A 19874-nucleotide genomic window follows, 5' to 3' on the forward strand; every position below is an offset into this window, starting at 1 on the left:
GCAACATATTGAAGCAATGATTACTGATCACGCAGGACACGTGTTAGCAGATGTGTTGACACATGGAAGAAAGGTGATGTGGTGTGTGGTCTTCGTTATCCCTGGACCAACGGCAGTTTGAGTTAGCTGGATTTATGTTGCTAATGCCATGAAGTTTGTTGAACCCGGACTATAACTCCCTGTGAGACAAGTGGTGGGCGTTAATGATATGCTGTCCAAATCTAAAACCAGACCAAGGGAAAATAAAACACTTTCACAAGTATTCAAAAACATACAGTATAACTTGTAATCTCTGAGACATACAATATTGATGGATGATATGTGACTGACAGTCAAGGGTATTCATACAGATGTCGCAGTAAAATAATCCTGCAGTTTTAGGATTTGAACATTTAGTCCGTTCACACTGGTCCGCCGATGTAATGCTTGTAGATTTACATTTTAGTCATTTAGCAGACACTCTTATCCAGAGAAACTAGGGATAAGTGCCTTGCTCAGGGGCACATTAAAAGGATTTTTAACCTTGTCAGCTCGGGGATTCGAACCAGCAACCTTTCAGCCACCCTACCTGCCGTGGCTATCTACCTACCTAGGTTAGGATATTAGCTGGTCAAAATTAGGGATACATGAAAAGTGCAATGCTGTTAATATAACTTTGTGTTTAGTGCAGGTTTTCTGTGAATTTATGTAAATCCTGCAGAGTAGGCATAATTCTCAGCAACAACAGAGTAATCAAATGAAGAACCCAAATCTGCAGAACTAGGTGGAACTTGTAGAACTTGGTGTGCAGCAGAAATGTATACACTGTAACACTTTCTTTGTTTTGCCAGTATTATACAATAAAAATAACAATAAAGTACCATATTAATGATTTACAGTACATTGCCATATATGGCAATGCACTCTGTGTGATTTTAGATGTAAATCACACCGTAAATTCCAAGTAAACATTTTGTAATTTTTTTGTTAAACCTGTATTTAACTAGGCAAGTCTGGTTTAACAGTACATAACTGTAACCCCCAAAAGCATTGTGGGATTGGCAACTTGCAACTTTTTCAAACTGTTCTGAGTGAGGATTGAGAGACATCAAGGATACAAAATACATTTTTCAGAATATTACAATGAAATACGGTACATTTGTAATGTAAAACTAAAACGCTGTGAAGCATTATACTGCAGTATAAAGGACATTATGGTGCATTGTGGGGAAATCTTGTGGGCAGGGCAACAATTTCTGTATTTCAATTGGTACTCTAATTTCACTCGACAAAATACAGTACCTTACCATATTTTTGGAGCGCCAAAAACCTTTCGACCACCTGCATGGTATTGTTGTTTCTGTTTCATTAACATATTTTGAGGCATGACTTTTACGAGGTTACATTTGTGCCACCTGTTCTGAGAGTTCTGTACCAATTTCACTGATATCTGGTAATAGCGCCCCAACAACTAAATGTGTATAGGAGAAAAATTGGAGTGGCAACAAGTCTTAAATCTTAAATGGTTGAGTATTTGCGATGTCCTTTGGTCTGTTTTGACCTGTAGTCACTGCCAGCTTGGAAGCCTTTTTTAAGGCCTCTAGAAGTACAAGTGATATAAAACTCCAACTTGTGTTATTTTATATCACTTGCACTTATAGAGGCCTTAACAAAGCCTTCCAAGCTGGCATTCACTGATATGCTGTAATATGTAAACACATTACCTGGCAGCCAACCTGATTGCAGAAATCCCATACAATTATGGTAAAATACTGTAAAATACAAACCCCATCTCAACTCAATTAATTTAATTAATTAATAAATGTTTTACAATCACCATAAACAGATTACAGTAATGCACTGTACTGTTATTTTTACTTACAGGCAGCCAATTGCCTATAGGTTACGGTAAAAATAACAGTAAAAAGAGTACAGTAGCAGTATTGGTTACTGTAAAATACAGTACGGTAACATACTGTACTTTGTTTTTTACAGTAACCTACAAGCAACTGGCTGCCTGTAGGTTACTGTGAAAATGACAGGAAAGATTTTACGGTGTAGAGTTAGAAGGGAATGGGGAGATGTTCTCCTCAAGAATGAATTTGATATGCAAGTCACTCACATCATATCAATGTCTATGGGGAAACTCAATACTACTGTGACTGTGTTATCATAGTTAATGGTTACATAGATATGCGTTATGGTTGATATTAATGTAAGATGTGTTAGATTTGTAGCAGAAGCAGTCTGTGTGTATTAGCCTTTTAGCGGGACTATGGGGGACGATTGAGGGAGGGAAATAGCAGAGAAGGAGTGACTGAACGAGGGAGGGAAATAGCAGAGAAGGAGTGACTGAACGAGGGAGGGAAATAGCAGAGAAGGAGTGACTGAGCGAGGGAAGGAAATAGCAGAGAAGGAGTGACTGAACGAGGGAGGGAAATAGCAGAGAAGGAGTGACTGAACGAGGGAGGGAAATAGCAGAGAAGAAGTGACTGAACGAGGGAGGGAAATAGCAGAGAAGGAGTGACTGAACGAGGGAAGGAAATAGCAGAGATGGAGTGACTGAGCGAGGGAGGGGAATAGCAGAGAAGGAGTGACTGAGCGAGGGAGGGAAATAGCAGAGAAGGAGTGACTGAACGACGGAGGGAAATAGCAGAGAAGGAGTGACTGAGCGAGGGAAGGAAATAGCAGAGAAGGAGTGACTGAACGAGGGAGGGAAATAGCAGAGAAGGAGTGACTGAACGAGGGAGGGAAATAGCAGAGAAGGAGTGACTGAACGAGGGAGGGAAATAGCAGAGAAGGAGTGACTGAACGAGGGAAGGAAATAGCAGAGATGGAGTGACTGAGCGAGGGAGGGAAATAGCAGAGAAGGAGTGACTGAGCGAGGGAGGGAAATAGCAGAGAAGGAGTGACTGAGCGAGGGAAGGTAATAACAGAGAAGGAGTGACTGAGCGAGGGAGGGAAATAGCAGAGAAGGAGTGACTGAACGAGGGAGGGAAATAGCAGAGAAGGAGTGACTGAACGAGGGAGGGAAATAGCAGAGATGGAGTGACTGAGCGAGGGAGGGAAATAGCAGAGAAGGAGTGACTGAACGAGGGAGGGAAATAGCAGAGAAGGAGTGACTGAGCGAGGGAGGGTAATAGCAGAGAAGGAGTGACTGAGCGAGGGAGGGAAATAGCAGAGAAGGAGTGACTGAGCGAGGGAGGGAAATAGCAGAGAAGGAGTGACTGAACGAGGGAGGGAAATAGCAGAGAAGGAGTGACTGAGCAAGGGAGGGAAATAACAGAGAAGGAGTGACTGAGCGAGGGAGGGAATAGCAGAGGAGTGACTGAGCGAGGGAGGGAAATAACAGAGAAGGAGTGACTGAGCGAGGGAGGGAATAGCAGAGGAGTGACTGAGCGAGGGAGGGAAATAGCAGAGAAGGAGTGACTGAGCGAGGGAGGGAAATAGCAGAGAAGGAGTGACTGGTGATAGATATTAATAATGACCAAACTGACTGACAATATCAGAGGGCCATCAGAGAGCCATCAGAGGGTCATCAATCAAATCCCATATGTTATGGAATGATATATTATAGAATAAAATATTATAGAATGAAATGTTAAATAATTATTTGTTATAGAATGATTTATTGTAGAATGATTTGAAAAATATTGATTTGTTATAGAATGCTAGCTAGATGGCACTGACAGAGAGGGCTGCCTCGCTTCTAGTCCTTAGGAAACTTTGCAGTATTTAGTTTTTTTTTAATGTATTGTTTCTTACATTGTTAGCCCAGAAAATATTAAGAGTACATCCGGGAAGAACAATTGGATATCAGAGCAACGTCAACTTACGACCAGGAATATGACTTTCCCGAAGCGGATCCTGTCCAAACCACCCAGGGCATTTGAACTGATTCGAGAGAATGACCCAAAACCATGCCGCCGGAGAAGAAGCAGACGGAGCGGTCTTCTGGTCAGACTTCAGAGGAGCGAACACCACTCACCGCTTCTAAGTATATTACTCGCTAATGTCCAGTATCTAGATAACAAGGTAGACAAAATTAGGGCAAGGGTTGCTTTCCAGAGAGACATGTTTTGGTCTGTATTTAAATCGCAACAATTTCAACATGTAGCCACCACTCCACGTTTTTAAGTCTAATGTAAATTTCGTTAAAATTCCTTGGAAAAAGGGGTGTTCCATCCTTTTTTGGCATAATGTCTGTGCTCATGTGGTCGTCGTTACAGACTGGGTAAAACTTTACCTGAAAAACAATTATATAATTTAGAAGGCTAAAATCACATTTAATCTTCTAACAAATAGTTTCATGTTTAATTATATAGTTATACAACATTTAGATGTAACTCGACATATACATTGTGAAAGCTCTTAAAGTTATGACGTTTTCGTTATAGCGTATTTAATGATATCACCAAACAACAAGTTATCTGTCATTATTGTTATTTAAGTCCCTCCTGACCATTTCCCACATTCTTTGTGTTAGGAATATTGTTTAATTATCCACTTTTGGATGTTGTAGCTTTGGCGGGAAGACTCACCTTGAAACAAAAGGTTTCTTTCCCCTCAATACTACCTGGCCAGGGAGAGAAAGTTCCTGCAAGGTATTTACGACCGTCATAAAACTGGCCAACTCCCCCAGGAGAGGGGGGTCTTGAAACCATTGGTTAGCTGGTACCTTTGATCTCCATCCAGGAGGGCAAGTCATGACACATCGGTCATCAATAAATTCTATGTACATTACCTATCAAAAGTTTGGGGTCACTTAGAAATGTCCTTTTTGTTTGTCAATCTTTTGTTCATTTTTTTGTCCATTAAAATAACATAAAATTGATCAGAAATATTGTGTAGACATTGTAGATGTTCCATTAAAAATCAGTTGTTTCCAGCTACAATAGTTAACACAGGCGTACATTAACACAGGCGTACAGAGGCCCATTATCAGCAACCATCACTCCTGTGTTCCAACGGCACGTTGTGATAGCTAATCCAAGTTTATCATTTTAAAAGGCTAATTGGTCATTAGAAAACCCTTTTGCAATTATGTTAGCACAGTTGAAAACTGTTGTTCTGATTAAAGAAGCAATAAAACTGACATTTAGACTAGTTGTGTATCTGGAGCATCAGCATTTGTGTGTTCAATTACATGCTCAAAATGGCTAGAAACAAATAACTTTCTTCTGAAACTCATCAGTCTATTATTGTTCTGAGAAATGAAGGCTATTCCAAGTGAGAAATTGCCAAGAAACTGAATCTCGTACAACGCTGTGTATTACTCCCTTCACAGAACAGAGTAAACTGGTCCTAACCAGAATAGAAAGAGGGGTGGGAGGCCCCGGTGCACAACTGAGCAAGAGGACAAGTACATTAGAGTGTCTAATTTGAGAAACAGACACCTCACAAGTCCTCATCTGGCAGCTTCATTAAATAGTACCAGCAAAACACCAGCCTCAATGTCAACAGTGAAGAGGCGACTCCAGGATGCTGGCCTTCTAGGCAGAGTTCCTCTGTCCATTGTCAGTGTTATTTTGCCCATCTTAATCTTTTCTTTTTATTGGCCAGTCTGAGATATGGCTTTTTCTTTGCAACTCTGCCTAGAAGGTGTGGTCGATAGGAAGCCCAATAGCCATCATCACTGTTACATCCTCAGAAAGCATGAGCTCCTGAGTTGGGAAAATCTTGTGCAATACACCGACGCATGTCTTGTATTCAAGATCCTAAATGGCCTAGCTCCCCCTCCACTCAGTATTTTTGTTAAACAGAAAACCCAAACATATGGCAGCAGATCCACAAGGTCTGCCATGAGAGGTGACTGTATAGTTCCCTTAAGGAAAAGCACCTTTAGTAAATCTGCTTTCTCTGTGAGAGCTTCCCATGTCTGGAATACACTGCCATCAGACACACATAACTGCACCACATATCACACTTTCACAAATTGCATGAAGACATGGCTAAAGGACAATCAGATGTGTGAACATAATCACTAGCATAATCACTAGCTGTGTATTGCCACTTTCCATGTTGTCTGTTGCCTGTAGCTTGTGAGGTGTGGAAACACTGTGTGGAAACACTTTGTTGCTTTTATGGATTTTGTCTTGTTGCTTTTTGTTCTATGTTGCTCTGTCTGTATGCTACATCTTGCTTGTCCTATGTTGCTCTGTCTTTATGCTATGTCTTGCTTGTCCTATGTTACTCTGCGTGTGCTCACTGTTCAATGATTGTCTATATTGTATTTGTTTTTAATAACCTGCCCAGGGACTGCGGTTGAAAATTAGCCGGCTGGCTAAAACCGTCACTTTTACTGAAACGTTGATTAATGTGCACTGTCCCTGTAAAAAAATAAAATCAACTCAACAAATTCAAGGCCAGCAGACTGGTGTTTTGCGGGTACTATTTTAATGAAGCTGCCAGTTGAGGACTTGTATATTAATTATTATTATTATATTATATTAATATTTGTTACATCATTATTTGTTATAGAGCAATGGGTCATCAGAGGGTCATCAGAGGGTCATCATAGGGTCATCAGAGGGCCATCAGAGGGCCATCAGAGGGCCATCAGAGGGCCATCAGAGAGAGAGAGAGAGAAAATAACACTTCCTCAAGGCAACAAAATATATTTTTCTTCAAAAATAGACAAAAGGTTAATCTCCTCTCCCTCTTCTCTCTCTCTCTCTCTCTCTCTCTCTCTCTCTCTCTCTCTCTCTCTCTCTCTCCGTGATAAGGCGTATAACTGCTTGTATAACTGACTGTATAACTGCTTGTGTAATAATCACAGAATATGTCCCAAAAAATGTGTTTGTGTCTCTGTGTGTGTGTGTTTGTGTCTCTGTGTGTGAATGTTTGTGTCTCTGTGTGTGTGTGTTTTTGTGCATTTGATTTGTATTTTCTAGCATGTGTTACTTTCTCAAAAGACTGCTTGCTGTACTGGGGGGATGAGAGACCTATGTGTAGATGTGATAAAGCCAAGTCCGCCATTGAACATACACAGGCCTGCTAACCAACCACATGAGATAATGGACGTCACCCCGCCTAACTGCCATTCTCCCTTCCGACAGGATCCTTCTTGATAGGGGCTAGCACGGTATCGCCCTTTCCCAACCTGCAAGGAGTCCTTGAAATAGAAAAGCTAGTCACAACCTGCAGACATGTTAATCCATTCAGCTCCAAGCTACTCTCAAAGAACATTTATAATCACCATACAATAACAAGGAAAGGTCCTCCTGGTGCATCGGACCAGAGTCGTTGTTTGCTATGCGGTCTAGCAAGCTGGACAATTCTGTTGAAATTCAATTTGAGAGAGAGAGAGAGAGAGAGAGAGAGACAGAGACAGGGAGAGAGAGAGAGAGAGAGAGAGAAAGAGAGAGACAGAGACAGAGAGAGAGAGAGAGAGAGAGAGAGAGAGAGAGAGAGAGAGAGAGAAAGAGAGAGACAGAGACAGAGAGAGAGAGAGAGAGAGAGAGAGAGAGCTGAAGGAGGGTAGAGGGAGAGGAAGGAGGGAGGAGAGGTAGGAGACTAGCCGTATCTCTTGCCACTGTGTGTGGTACCTGTGTCTCGGTGGCATGCCGTTGCTCTCCCTTTGGGCCATTTACATGGTTTCCAGTTGTTTCATATTAAAACTCTGGTTCCACCGTGTCTTGATAATAAATAAGCCCAGCTCCCTGCTCGCAGTCTTCATTAAATAGTAGAGCTCTGGGGAGGGCTGCCTCATAGAGCTCTGGGGATGGCTGCCTCGTATAGGTCTGGGGAGGGCTGCCTCGTATAGCTCTGGGGATAGCTGCCTCGTATAGGACTGGAAAATGGCTGCCTCGTAGAACTCTGGGGATGGCTGCCTCGTAGAGCTCTGGGGATGGCTGCGTCGTATAGGTCTGGGGATGGCTGCCTCGTAGAGCTCTGGGGATGGCTGCCTCGTAGAGCTCTGGGGATGGCTGCCTCATAGAGCTCTGGGGATGGCTGTCTCGTAGAGCTCTGGGGATGGTTGCCTCGTAGAGCTCTGGGGATGGCTGTCTCGTATAGGACTGGGGATGGCTGCCTCGTATAGGACTGGGGATGGCTGCCTCGTAGAACTCTGGGGATGGCTGCCTCGTAGAACTCTGGGGATGGCTGCCTCGTAGAGCTCTGGGGATGGCTGCCTCATAGAGCTCTGGGGATGGCTGTCTCGTAGAGCTCTGGGGATGGTTGCCTCGTAGAGCTCTGGGGATGGCTGCCTTGTAGAGCTCTGGGGCTCAGTCCGATAATGCTGTGACACACCACCCCAGACCATGATGGACCCTCCACCTCCAAATCAATCCCGCTCCAGAGTACAGGCCTCGGTGTAACGCTCCTTCATTCGACGATAAATGCGAATCTGTGAAGATAACTTTTTGCCAGTCCTGTCTGGTCCAGCGACGGTGGGCTTTGTGCCCGTAAGCGACGTTGTTACCGGTGATGTCTGGTGAGGACCTGCCTTACAAAAGGCCTACAAGCCCTCAGTCCAGCCTCTCTCAGCCTATTGCGGACAGTCTGAACACTGATGGAGGGATTGTGCGTTCCTGGTGTAACTCGGGTAGTTGTTGTTGCCATCCTGTACCTGTCCCGCAGGTGTGATGTTCGGATGTACCGAGCCTGTGCAGGTGTTGTTACACGTGGTTTGCCCCTGCGAGGACTGTCAGCTGATCGTCCTGTCTCCCTGTACCGCTGTCTTAGGCATCTCACATTGTGGACATTGCAATGTGTTGCCCTGGCCACATCTGCAGTCCTCATGCCTCCTTGCAGCATGTCTAAGGCACATCACGCAGATGAGCATCTGGGCATCTTTCTTTTGGTGTTTTTCAGAGTAAGTAGAAAGGCCTCTTTTAGTGTCCTAAGTTTTCATAACTGTGACCTTAATTGTGTACCGTTTGTAAGCTGTTAGTGTTTAAACCCTTTACAATGAAGATCCATTTTCATGGATGGCTGCCTCATATAGCTCTGGTGATGGCTGCCTCGTAGAGCTCTGGGGATGGCTGCCTCGTAGAGCTCTGGGGATGGCAGCCTCATAGAGCTCTGGGGATGGCTGCCTCGTAGAGCTCTGGGGATGGCTGCCTCGTAGAGCTCTGGGGATGGCTGCCTCATAGAGCTCTGGGGATGGCTGTCTCGTAGAGCTCTGGGGATGGCTGTCTCGTAGAGCTCTGGAGATGGCTGTCTCGTAGTTATTTAACGATTGTTCCTCAGCTGCATGTTCATTAATTGTTTATGGTTTATTGAACAAGCATGGGAAACAGTGTTTAAACCCTTTACAATGAAGAGCTGTGAAGTTCATTGAATTTTTACGAATTATCTTTTAAAGACAGCGTCCTGAAAAAGGGAATTTTTTTGGGGGGGCTGAGTTTATATACAAATCAAGCGCTATGATGAAACTGACTCTCATGTGGACCTGAGGCGGATAACTCTGCAGCAGAGGTAGCTCTGGGTCTTCCTTTCCTGTGGCGGTCATCATGAGAGCCAGTTTCAAAAGTTTTTGCAACTGCACTTGAAGAAACTTTCAAAGTTCTTGACATTTTCCAGATTGACTAACCTTCATGTCTTCATTTGTGGAATTTCTTTCCTTCTTCCTGCGTTTGAGCCAATCAGTTTGTGACAAGGTAGGGGTGGTATACAGAAGATAGCCCTGTTTGGTAAAGGACTGAGTCCATATTATGGCAAGAACAGCTCAAATAAGCAAAGACAAATGACAGTCCATCATTACTTTAAGACATGGAGGTCAGTCAATCCGGGAAAACCATCAAGCGCTATGAAGAAACTGACTCTCATGTGGACCGCCACAGGAAAGGAAGACCCAGAGTGTGCAAAACTGTCATCAAGGCAAAGGTGGCTACTTTGAAGAATCTAAAATCAAAAAATATAGATTTATTTATATTGATTTCTTTAACACTTTTTTTGGTTACTACATGATTCTACTAACTGCCGGTCCTGGCAATAGTTCATTACACACACATGGCAACCATCATTACTCACACCTGATTCCCATTGTTATGCACACCTGGACATCATCATTATCTTAATTACTTCCCCTTTATTTAGCCCTCAGTAACCTCAGTCTTCAGGCAGTATGGGTTTTGTTTATGTTCAGTACGCGTCTCCTGTTTTGGTAATCTGCTTATTCTCATTATTAAACTCACCTTCTACACCTGCTTCCTGACTCCCTGCGTATATGTTACAAGGATAAAGCAATGAGCTCCATATTTCCCTGTAAATAAGCGCTCCTGTGATGTGTTTCATGTTAACACAAAGGACCATGGGGTCCTATGGCTGTGTGTGTGAATGTGTGCGCACGTGACATTTTGCGATGTGACTATGGTGATGGGGGAATGGTTGTCGACGGTATGGTTGTCGTGTGTCAAGAAAGATTATTCTCATTGTTGCTTTTGTCAAGGAGATGGTAACACCAGGGTCACTGTGCTTATACAACACACAAGTGTATGCAAACACACACACACACACACACACACACACACACACACACACACACACACACACACACACACACACACACACACACACACACACATACACACACACACACACACACACACACACATCACACCAAAGTATCAATCTGCTCCTCCAGTCTGACCCATGCAGACACACACAAATAGGACGAGGCTTTTTATCTGACAAAAGCACAGTGCACCAAAGGAAATACTGGGTTATTTGCCATTCAAATTACCCCAATAGCTTCCAGGTTTTTAGGTTAGAGCAGTCTTAACTAATAGCCCTGATTGTGGTGCCATCCGCCAAGCTTCAAAATGTGTTCTCATTATCCCTAGTGGTACTAATGGAGTGGAGTTAAGGAGAGATGGAGAGAAGGAGAAGTGGAGAGAAGGAAGGTGGAGGGGTGGAGAGGTGGAGGGAAGGAGAGGTGGAGAGATGGACGGAGAGAGAGGTGGAGAGATGGAGGGAGAGAGGTGGAGAGGTGGAGGGAAGGAGAGGTGGAGAGGTTGAGGGAAGGAGAGATGGAGGGGTGGAGAGATGGAGAGGAGGAGAGGTGGAAGGAAGGAAGGTGGAGGGGTGGAGAGGTGGAGAGATGGAGGGAAGGAGAGATGGAGGGGTGGAGAGATGGAGAGGAGGAGAGGTGGAGGGAAGGAAGGTGGTGAGAAGGCGAGGTGGAGAGGTGGAGAGGTGGAGAGGTGGAGAGGTGGAGAGATGGAGAGAGAGAGGTGGAGAGGTGGAGGGAAGGAGAGGTGGAGAGGTTGAGGGAAGGAGAGATGGAGGGGTGGAGAGATGAGAGGAGGAGAGGTGGAGGGAAGGAGAGATGGAGAGGTGGAGAGAAAGAGAGGTGGACAGAAGGAGAGTTGGAGGGAGGGAGAGGTGGAGATGTGGAGGGGTGGAGAGATATAAGGAAGGAGAGGTGGAGAGAAGAAGAGGTGGATGGAGGGAGGGAGAGATGGAGAGGTGGAGGGGTGGAGAGATAGAAGGAAGGAAGGAGAGGTGGAGAAGAGGAGGGAGAGATGGAGAGAAGGATTGATTTGATTTGATTAGGATCTCTTTTAGTCCTCATTTGGACTAATTTTCCAAGAGTCCTTAAACATTAAAATACAATTTAGAATACGATCACATTTTCACATAACACACTGTTACAAACAGACATAATACACTGACATGTTGACCAGATAAATACTCTAACAGTCTAAAAAGATAGATTGATTCTTCATCTATCATAGTCCAGCTGTCACGTCCTGATCCTAGTAAGATGTCATTTTCTATAGTAGAGTAGGTCAGGGCATGACAGGGGTGTTTTTGTGTTTTTCTAGGTTTTCTGTTTGTATGTTTAAGTTCTAGTTTTTCTATTTCTATGTTGGGATTGTTTGGGTTGATCTCTAATTGGAGGCAGCTGATCCACGTTGCCTCTGATTAAAGATCATATTTAAGTAGGGGTTTTTCTTCCTGGGTTTTGTGGGTAGTTGTTTTCTGTTTAGTGTATTTCACCTGACGGAACTGTTGTCGGTCGTTTTGTTGTGTTGTTGTTTTGTTCTAGTGTCTTCATAATAAAAGTGAATATGAGCACTATACACGCCGCGCCTTGGTCCCCTTTATACGACCCGCGTTACACCAGCACAACTTTCCTATTTATTATATTTAAATGGTTTTAAAGTGTTTGAATTTATATATTGAAATGTTTCATCAGATAAATGATTCAATATCTTCATTGCTCTGAATCTAAATGTTATTTTGCCTATTTCTCTTTTCTGTCTGGATAACGCATAGATGGTGGACAATCTATTCCTAGTATTGACTGAACGTCTGTCTCTTACCAACTGAATACGGTTGTGAATAGAGTTTGGTCGTTTTTAAATGCTGTATATTATGAAATAAAATAAGCATGTTTTTTTTTTCAATTATCTTGATTGATGACCAACCAGGAGCATTGTGTGTGACTACAACAGACTAACCACTTCTCCACCAATCCTTGCTGGAGAAGGATAAGTGTCTTCTCATTATCCCTAGTGGAGTTAAGGGGAGGAGAGGTGGTGAGGTGGAGAGAAGCAGAGGTGGAGGGAAGGAGAGGTGAAGGGAGGGGGAGGAGGGGTGGAGAGGTGGATTGGTGGAGGAAAGCAGGGGTGGAGAGGTGAAAAGTTGGAGAAACGGAGAGGTGGAGGGAAGGAGAGGTGGAGGGAAGGAGAGGTGGAGGGAAGGGGAGGTGGAGAGGAGGAAAGGTGGAGGGAAGGAGAGATGGAGGGAAAGGGAGATCGAGAGGTGGTGAGGTGGAGAGAAGCAGAGGTGGAGGGAAGGAGAGGTGAAGGGAGGGGGAGGAGGGATGGTGAGAAGGAGGTGGAGAGGTGGATTGGTGGAGGAAAGCAGGGGTGGAGAGGTGGAAAGTTGGAGAAACAGAGAGGTGGAGGGAAGAAGAGGTGGAGGGAAGGAGAGGTGCAGGGGTGGGGAGGTGGAGAGGTACATGGGTGGAGAGGTGGAAAGTTGGAGAAACAGAGAGGTGGAGGGAAGAAGAGGTGGAGGGAAGGAGAGGTGCAGGGGTGGGGAGGTGGAGAGGTACATGGGTGGAGAGGTGGAAAGTTGGAGAAACAGAGAGAAGGAGAGTAGGAGGGAAGTAGAGGTGGAGAGATTGACAGGTGGAGGGAAGGAGAGATTGACAGGTGGAGGGGTGGAGAGATAGAATTAAAGAGATGTGGAGACGTAGAGGGGAGGAGAAGTAGAGGGGTGGAGGGAAGGAGGGGTAGAGTGAAGGAGAGGTGCAGGGAAGGGTAGGTGGAGAGGAGGAAAGGTGGAGGGAAGGAGAGATGGAGGGAAAGGGAGATCGACAGGTGGAGAGGTGGAGAGATGGAGGGAAGGGGAGGTGGAGGGAAAGGGAGATCGACAGGTGGAGAGGTGGAGAGATGGAGGGAAGGGGAGGTGGAGGGAAAGGGAGATCGACAGGTGGAGAGGTGGAGAGATGGAGGGAAGGGGAGGTGGAGGGGATGAGGGGTAGATGGTAGAGAGGTAGAGAGGTAGCGGGAAGAAGACATTGGGTGAAGGAGAGGAGGGAAGGAGAGATGGAGAGGCGGATGGGTGTAGGGAGGGAGAGGTGCAGGGAAGGCGAGGTGGAGGGAAGGACAGGTGGGGAGGTGGAGGGGTTGAGACATAGAGGGAAGGAGAGATGGAGGAGGGAAGGAGAGAAGGAGGGGTGGAAATAAATAGAGAAGGAGGGAAGGATAGATGGAGGGAAGGAGAGGTGGAATTTAAGACAGATGGAGGGAAGGAGAGATGACAGGAAGGAGAAGTGAAGTGAAGGAGAGATGGAGTGAAGGAGAGGTGAAATTAAGGAGATTTGGAGGGATGGAAAGGTGGAGGGGGGGAGAAGTAGAGGGAAGGGGGGGTGGAGGGACGGAGAAGTGGAGGGGTGGAGAGGTTTAATTAAAGAGAGATAGAGAGGGAGAGGGAAGGAGAGGTGGAGGGAAGGAGAGGAGAAGGGAAGGAGGGGGTCCTGTTAGAGAGGAGAAGAGATGGAGGTAGAGAGATGGAGAGAATGAGAGGAGAAGGGAAGGAAGGGGTCCTGTTGGCCATCGGCAGATTGGGCTCTGGATGACAGGTTCCAGGTGATGTCCGGTATCTCCATGGATACCATGGCTTTGTTGGCAGTAATGGGGTAGAAGTAATTTCTGTAGCGTATAGCTTAGGGCTTCCTGGCTCTACGGCTAAGATTACAATAACATGATGATACACACACAAAGACACACACACACACACACACCCACACACACACACACACACCACACATCAGAAGGATTACAGTGGATATACTGTAACTTGTTTAGACCATGAAATACCTTTGGTACTGGGTTGATTGTAATGCCCACCAGAGAGAGAGAGAGAGAGAGAGAGTTCACTTTGTGCTGCTAGGTCCAAAGAAAGGGTTTAGGGAGTCAAGGTAAAATACACTATAGAGATACACTGTATAGATATAGCTATAAAATGGTCAATTTAGCTCCATTTTACCGTCTCCGTGATGTGTGGTTCAACACTACAGTTTCCACTTGAGGAGAAACTAGCGTAGCCTTCGCATCGTTCACCCTCATAATATAACCTATGATCTATGATGCCTGTATACAGAGAGCTCCAATATGACTAATATGTCAAGCAGCGACTGTATATTGGCAATGGTAAATGTCATGGGGTCTTGGACAGCTTTCACTTTATTTGCACAGTACCATCATCTAGGTCTATTTAAACCTCCATTAAAGCACAGTTGGGCTGGATTTGTCTCTCTCTGTGTGTGTGTGTGTCTGGTAGGTTTGTTTTGGGGAACCTTCATACCTGCCTAGAGGGAGATTTATATCCAACAAGTATTTGTTGCTGGAGGGACTCAGCCTCTCCATTTAATACCGTCCCCCTGGATCCTAACTCTGCTGTTGGAAGGAGGAATATTTACAGTCTTTTATAACTTTAATGTGATAATGGCTGCCGTTTTACGAGCTCCTAACCAACTGTGCTATTTTGTTCGTTTTTTTTTTAGCATTGTTTGTAACTCATTTTGTACATAATGTTTCTGCTACCGTCTCTTGTGACCGAAAAGAGCTTCTGGACATCAGAACAGAGATTACTCACCTCGAACTGGGTGAGGATTATTATTTTATATTTTTTTTGTCGCAAAGGATATGCTGCTTTGTCGAGACAAGGCCTAAATCCCAGTCAAAAGACTGAGTGAAAGGGAGAGGAGGGCGGGGTGCCATGTAAGAATTACACTACCATTACCCTATGTATTTTTGGCCAACGTGCAATCATTGGAAAACAAAATGGACGATCTGCGATTAAGACTATCCTACCAATGGGACATTAAAAACTGTAATATCTTATGTTTCACTGAGACGTGGCTAAATGACGACACGGAAAATATAGAGCTGTCTGGCTTCTCCGTGCATCAGCAGGACAGAGCAGCAACATCTGCTAAGACGAGGGGCACGGGTGTGTGTCTATTTGTCAATAACTGCTGCTGTGTGATGTCTAATATTAAAGAAGTCTTGAGGTTTTGCTCGCCTGAGGTAGAGTACCTCATGATAACCTGGAGACCACACTATCTACCAAGAGAGTTTTCATCTGTATTATTCGTAGCCGTCTATTTACCACCACAAACCGATGCTGGCACTTGGACCACACTCAACCAACTCTATAAGGCCGTAAGCAAACAAGAAAATTCTCATCCAGAAGCAACGCTCCTAGTGGCGTGTCACATATGCAACCAGAGGAAAAAAACCTCTAGATCACCTTTGCTCCACACACAGATACGCATACAATGCTCTCCCTCACTCTCCATTTGGCAAATCTGACCATAATTCTATCCTCCTGATTCCTGCTTGCAATCAAAAACTAAAGCAGGAAGTACCAGTGACTTGCTCAATATGGAAGTGGTCAGATGACGCGGATGCTACGCTACAGGACTGTTTTTCTAGCACAGACTGGAATATGGTCTGGAATTCATCCAATGGCATTGAGGAGTATACCACCTCAGTCACCGGCTTCATCAATAAGTGCATCGACAACGTCATCCTCACAGTGACCGTTGGTACATATCCCAAACAGAAGCTATGGATTACAGGCAACATCCACATCGAGCTGAAGGCTAAAGCTGCCGCTTTCAAGGAGCGGGACACTAATTCGGATGATTATAAGAAATCCCGCTATGCCCTCAGACAAACCATCAAACAGGAAAGCGTCAATACAGGACTACTACACCGGCTTTGACCCTCATCGGATGTGGCAGGGCTTGAAAACTATTACGGATTACAAAGAGAAACCCAGCCGCAAGCTACCCAGTGACGTGAGTCTACCAGACAAACTAAATGCCTTTCATGCTCGCTTCGAGGCTAGCAACACTGAGCATGCATGATAGCACCAGCTGTCCCAGACTAAAAATCCCAACGCCCCCAGGGCAGTGATTGGGGACATTGCCCTGTGTAGGGTGCTGTCTTTCGGATGGAATGTTAAATGGGTGTCCTGACTCTCTGAGGTCATTAAAGATCCCATGTCACTTATCGTAAGAGTAGGGGTGTTAACCCCGGTGTCCTGGCTAAATTCCCAATCTGGCCCTCTAACCATCATGGTCACCTAAAAATCCCCAGTTTTAAAATTGGCTCATTCATCCCCGTCCTCTCCCCTGTAACTATTCCCCAGGTCGTTGCTGCAAATGAGAACATGATCTCAGTCAACTTACCTGGTAAAATAACAGATAAATAAAAAGTAAATAAAAACTAGTCTTTGATCACGCTCTCCGTAGCCGATGTGAGCAAGACCTTATAACAGGTCGACATTCACAAAGCCGCAGGGCCAGACAGATTACCAGGACGTGTACTCAAAGCATGTGCGGACCAACTGGCAAGTGTCTTCACTGACATTTTCAACCTCTCCCTGACTGAGTCTGTAATAGCTACATGTTTCAAGCAGACCACCATAGTCCCTATGCCCAAGGAAGCGAAGGTAAGCTCCCTAAATGATTACCGCCCGATAGCACTCACGCCGGAAGCAATGAAGTGCTTTCAAAGGCTGGTCATGACTCACATCAACACCATCATGTTGGAAACCCTAGACCCACTCCAATTCACATACCTTATCTATGCATAGTTACTTTACAAATTACCTCAACTAACCTGTACCCACGCAAATTGACTCGGTACTGGTACACCCTGTATATAGCCTCACTATTGATATGTAATTTTCTTGTGTTACTTTTAGATTTTAGATTTCTTTTTTAACTTCAGTTTATTTAGTAAAACTTTTCTTAACTCTATTTCTTGAACAGCATTGTTGGTTAATGGCTTGTAAGTAAGCGTTTCACAGTCAGGTCTACACCTGTTGTATTCGGCGCATGTGACACAATAAAAATTGATTTGATTTTTTGTATAATGACATGCTTTAATAGTTAAGATCATGGCAAGAAGAGAGGAAGCTGGTGGTCAACTCAGTCTGAGTACAATACTTGATTATTAGCTATTTCACATCAGTGTTAATTTAGAATTTTTTATGTTGATACAAATAAAAAAAGATAATGTGATCTAGTCAAGCAGAAGATTAAACCTTTTTGTGATATTTTCTGTACAAACACAATAATGGGATGTGGGTAGGAGTCAATACCGTCTCTGCAGAAGACATCCTCTGACTCCAAGCAGATGGGATGGGGATAGTAGCCTATACCTTCTCTCCTGAAGACATGATCTTCCTTCCAGCCAATTCGCGTAAGAGTTTATACCCTCTTTCCAGAAGACATCCTCTGCCTCACAGCCAATGGGATGGGGCTAGTGCCTATACCATCTCTCCAGACGACATCCTCTGTCTCCCAGCCGATGGGGGTTGGAGCCCATACCCTCTGTGAGTTGGAACCATCATGGGGTATCCTCAGCTTCATGCCTATACGTCACTTTCCTTTTTATTTCTTTGGTTACTTAAAACCGGGAGGCAATATTAAGAGGCCTACAGTGCATTGGGAAAGTATTCAGACACCTTCTCTTTTTCCACATTTTGTTATGTTACAGCCTTATACTAAAATTGTCACGTCTGCTCCCGGTCCCCCTCTCTGGCGCTCGAAGTCACCAGTTCACTCATCATTACGCACACCTGCCACCATCATTACGTGCCCCTGCGCTTAATTATGGGACTCACCTGGACATCACGTCATTTACTTCCCCTATATCTGTCACTTCCTCAGTTTCATTCCCGAGTCAGCATTGATGTTGCTTTGTTTCTCTTGTCCAGATGCTGTTCTTGTTTAGTTTCATGTCTATTTATTATTAAATCTTCACCCTGAACTTGCTTCCGTCTCCCAGCGTTTGTGGTTATGGAAACGTTCCTCATCAATCTACACACAAATACCCCTTAATAACAAAGTGAAAACAGTTTTTTTATTCATTTGCAAATGTATTACAAATAAGAAACAGAAATACCTTATTTACATAAGTATTCAGAACCTTTTCTATGAGACTCGAAATTGAGCTCAGGTGCATCCTGTTTCCACTGATCATCCTTGAAATGTTTTTACAACTTGATTGGAGTCCACCTGCGGTAAATTTGATTTATTGTACATGATTTGGAAAGGTACACACGTGTCTATATAAGGGCAAAGGAATTGTCCGTAGAGCTCTGAGACAGGATTGTGTAAAGGCACAGATCTGGGAAAGGGTACCAAAAAATGTCTGCAGCATTGAAGGTCCCCAAGAACACAGTGGGGTCCATCTTTCTTAAATGGAAGACGTTTGGAACCCCCAATACTTTTATAAAGCTGGCCGCCCGGCCAAATTGAACAATCAGGGAGAGGGCCTTTGTCAGGGAGGTGACCAAGAACCTGATAGTCACTCTGACAGAGCTCCAGAGGTACTCTGTGTAAATAGGAGAACCTTCCAGAAGGACAGCCATCTCTGCAGCACTCCACCAATCAGGCCTTTATGGTAGAGTGGCCAGATGGAAGTAACCCCTCAGTAAAATGCACATGACAGCTCGCTTGGAGTTTGCCAAAAGGCACCTAAAGACTCCCAGACCATGAGAAACAAGATTGTCTGGTCTGATGAAACCAAGATTGAACTCTTTGGCCTGAATGCCAAGCGTCACCTCTGGAGGAAACCTGGCACCATCCCTACAGTGAAGCATGGTGGTGGCAGCATCATGCTGTGGGGATGTTTTATGGAGGCAGGGATTGGGAGACTAGTCAGGATCCAGAGAAAGATGAACAGAGGAAAGTACAGAGAGATCCTTGAAGAAAACCTGCTCCAGAGCGCTCAGGATCTCAGGCTGGGGCGAAGCTTCACCTTCCAACAGGACAACGACCCTAAGCACACAGCCAAGAGAATGCAGGAGTGGCTTCGGAACAAGTCTCTGAACGTCCTTAAGTGGCCCAGCCAGAGACTCGAGGCTGTAATCACTGCCAAACATGCTTCAACAAAGTACTGAGTAAAGGGTCTGAATAGTTATGTAAATATGATATTTTCGTTCTTTATTCATAATTTGTAATAAATTTGCAAACATTTCTAAAAACCTGTTTTTGCTTTGCCATTATAAGATATTGTGAGTAGTTTGATGAGGGGTGAAAAAACACGTTAATCCATTCTTACAATAAGGCTGTAACTTAACAAAATGTGGAAAAAGTCAAGGGGTTCGAATACTTTCCGAATGCACTGTATATAAGCTGTTTTCTGGAGGGCTTATAGTATCTCTGGAGAGATACCAAGCCTAATCCATGCAGATCCTCTGCAAAGACTTCCGTTCTGGTGTTTCTATTATTTTAATAACGCTGGCACACAGACTGGATTCCTCCTGACCTTATACAATTATAAATATAGGTTTTGTGATTTTTACTGAGAAGGAGAGGGAGAAGGAGGGGAATGCCGGTGCCTCTTAAAGATAGGATAATGGCTGCTCCTCTCAGATCTGTTTTATAATGTGTTGAAATTAAACTTTGTTTT

Source organism: Salmo trutta, chromosome 6 (genome assembly GCF_901001165.1).
Source record: "Salmo trutta chromosome 6, fSalTru1.1, whole genome shotgun sequence".
Lineage (NCBI taxonomy): Eukaryota > Metazoa > Chordata > Actinopteri > Salmoniformes > Salmonidae > Salmo > Salmo trutta.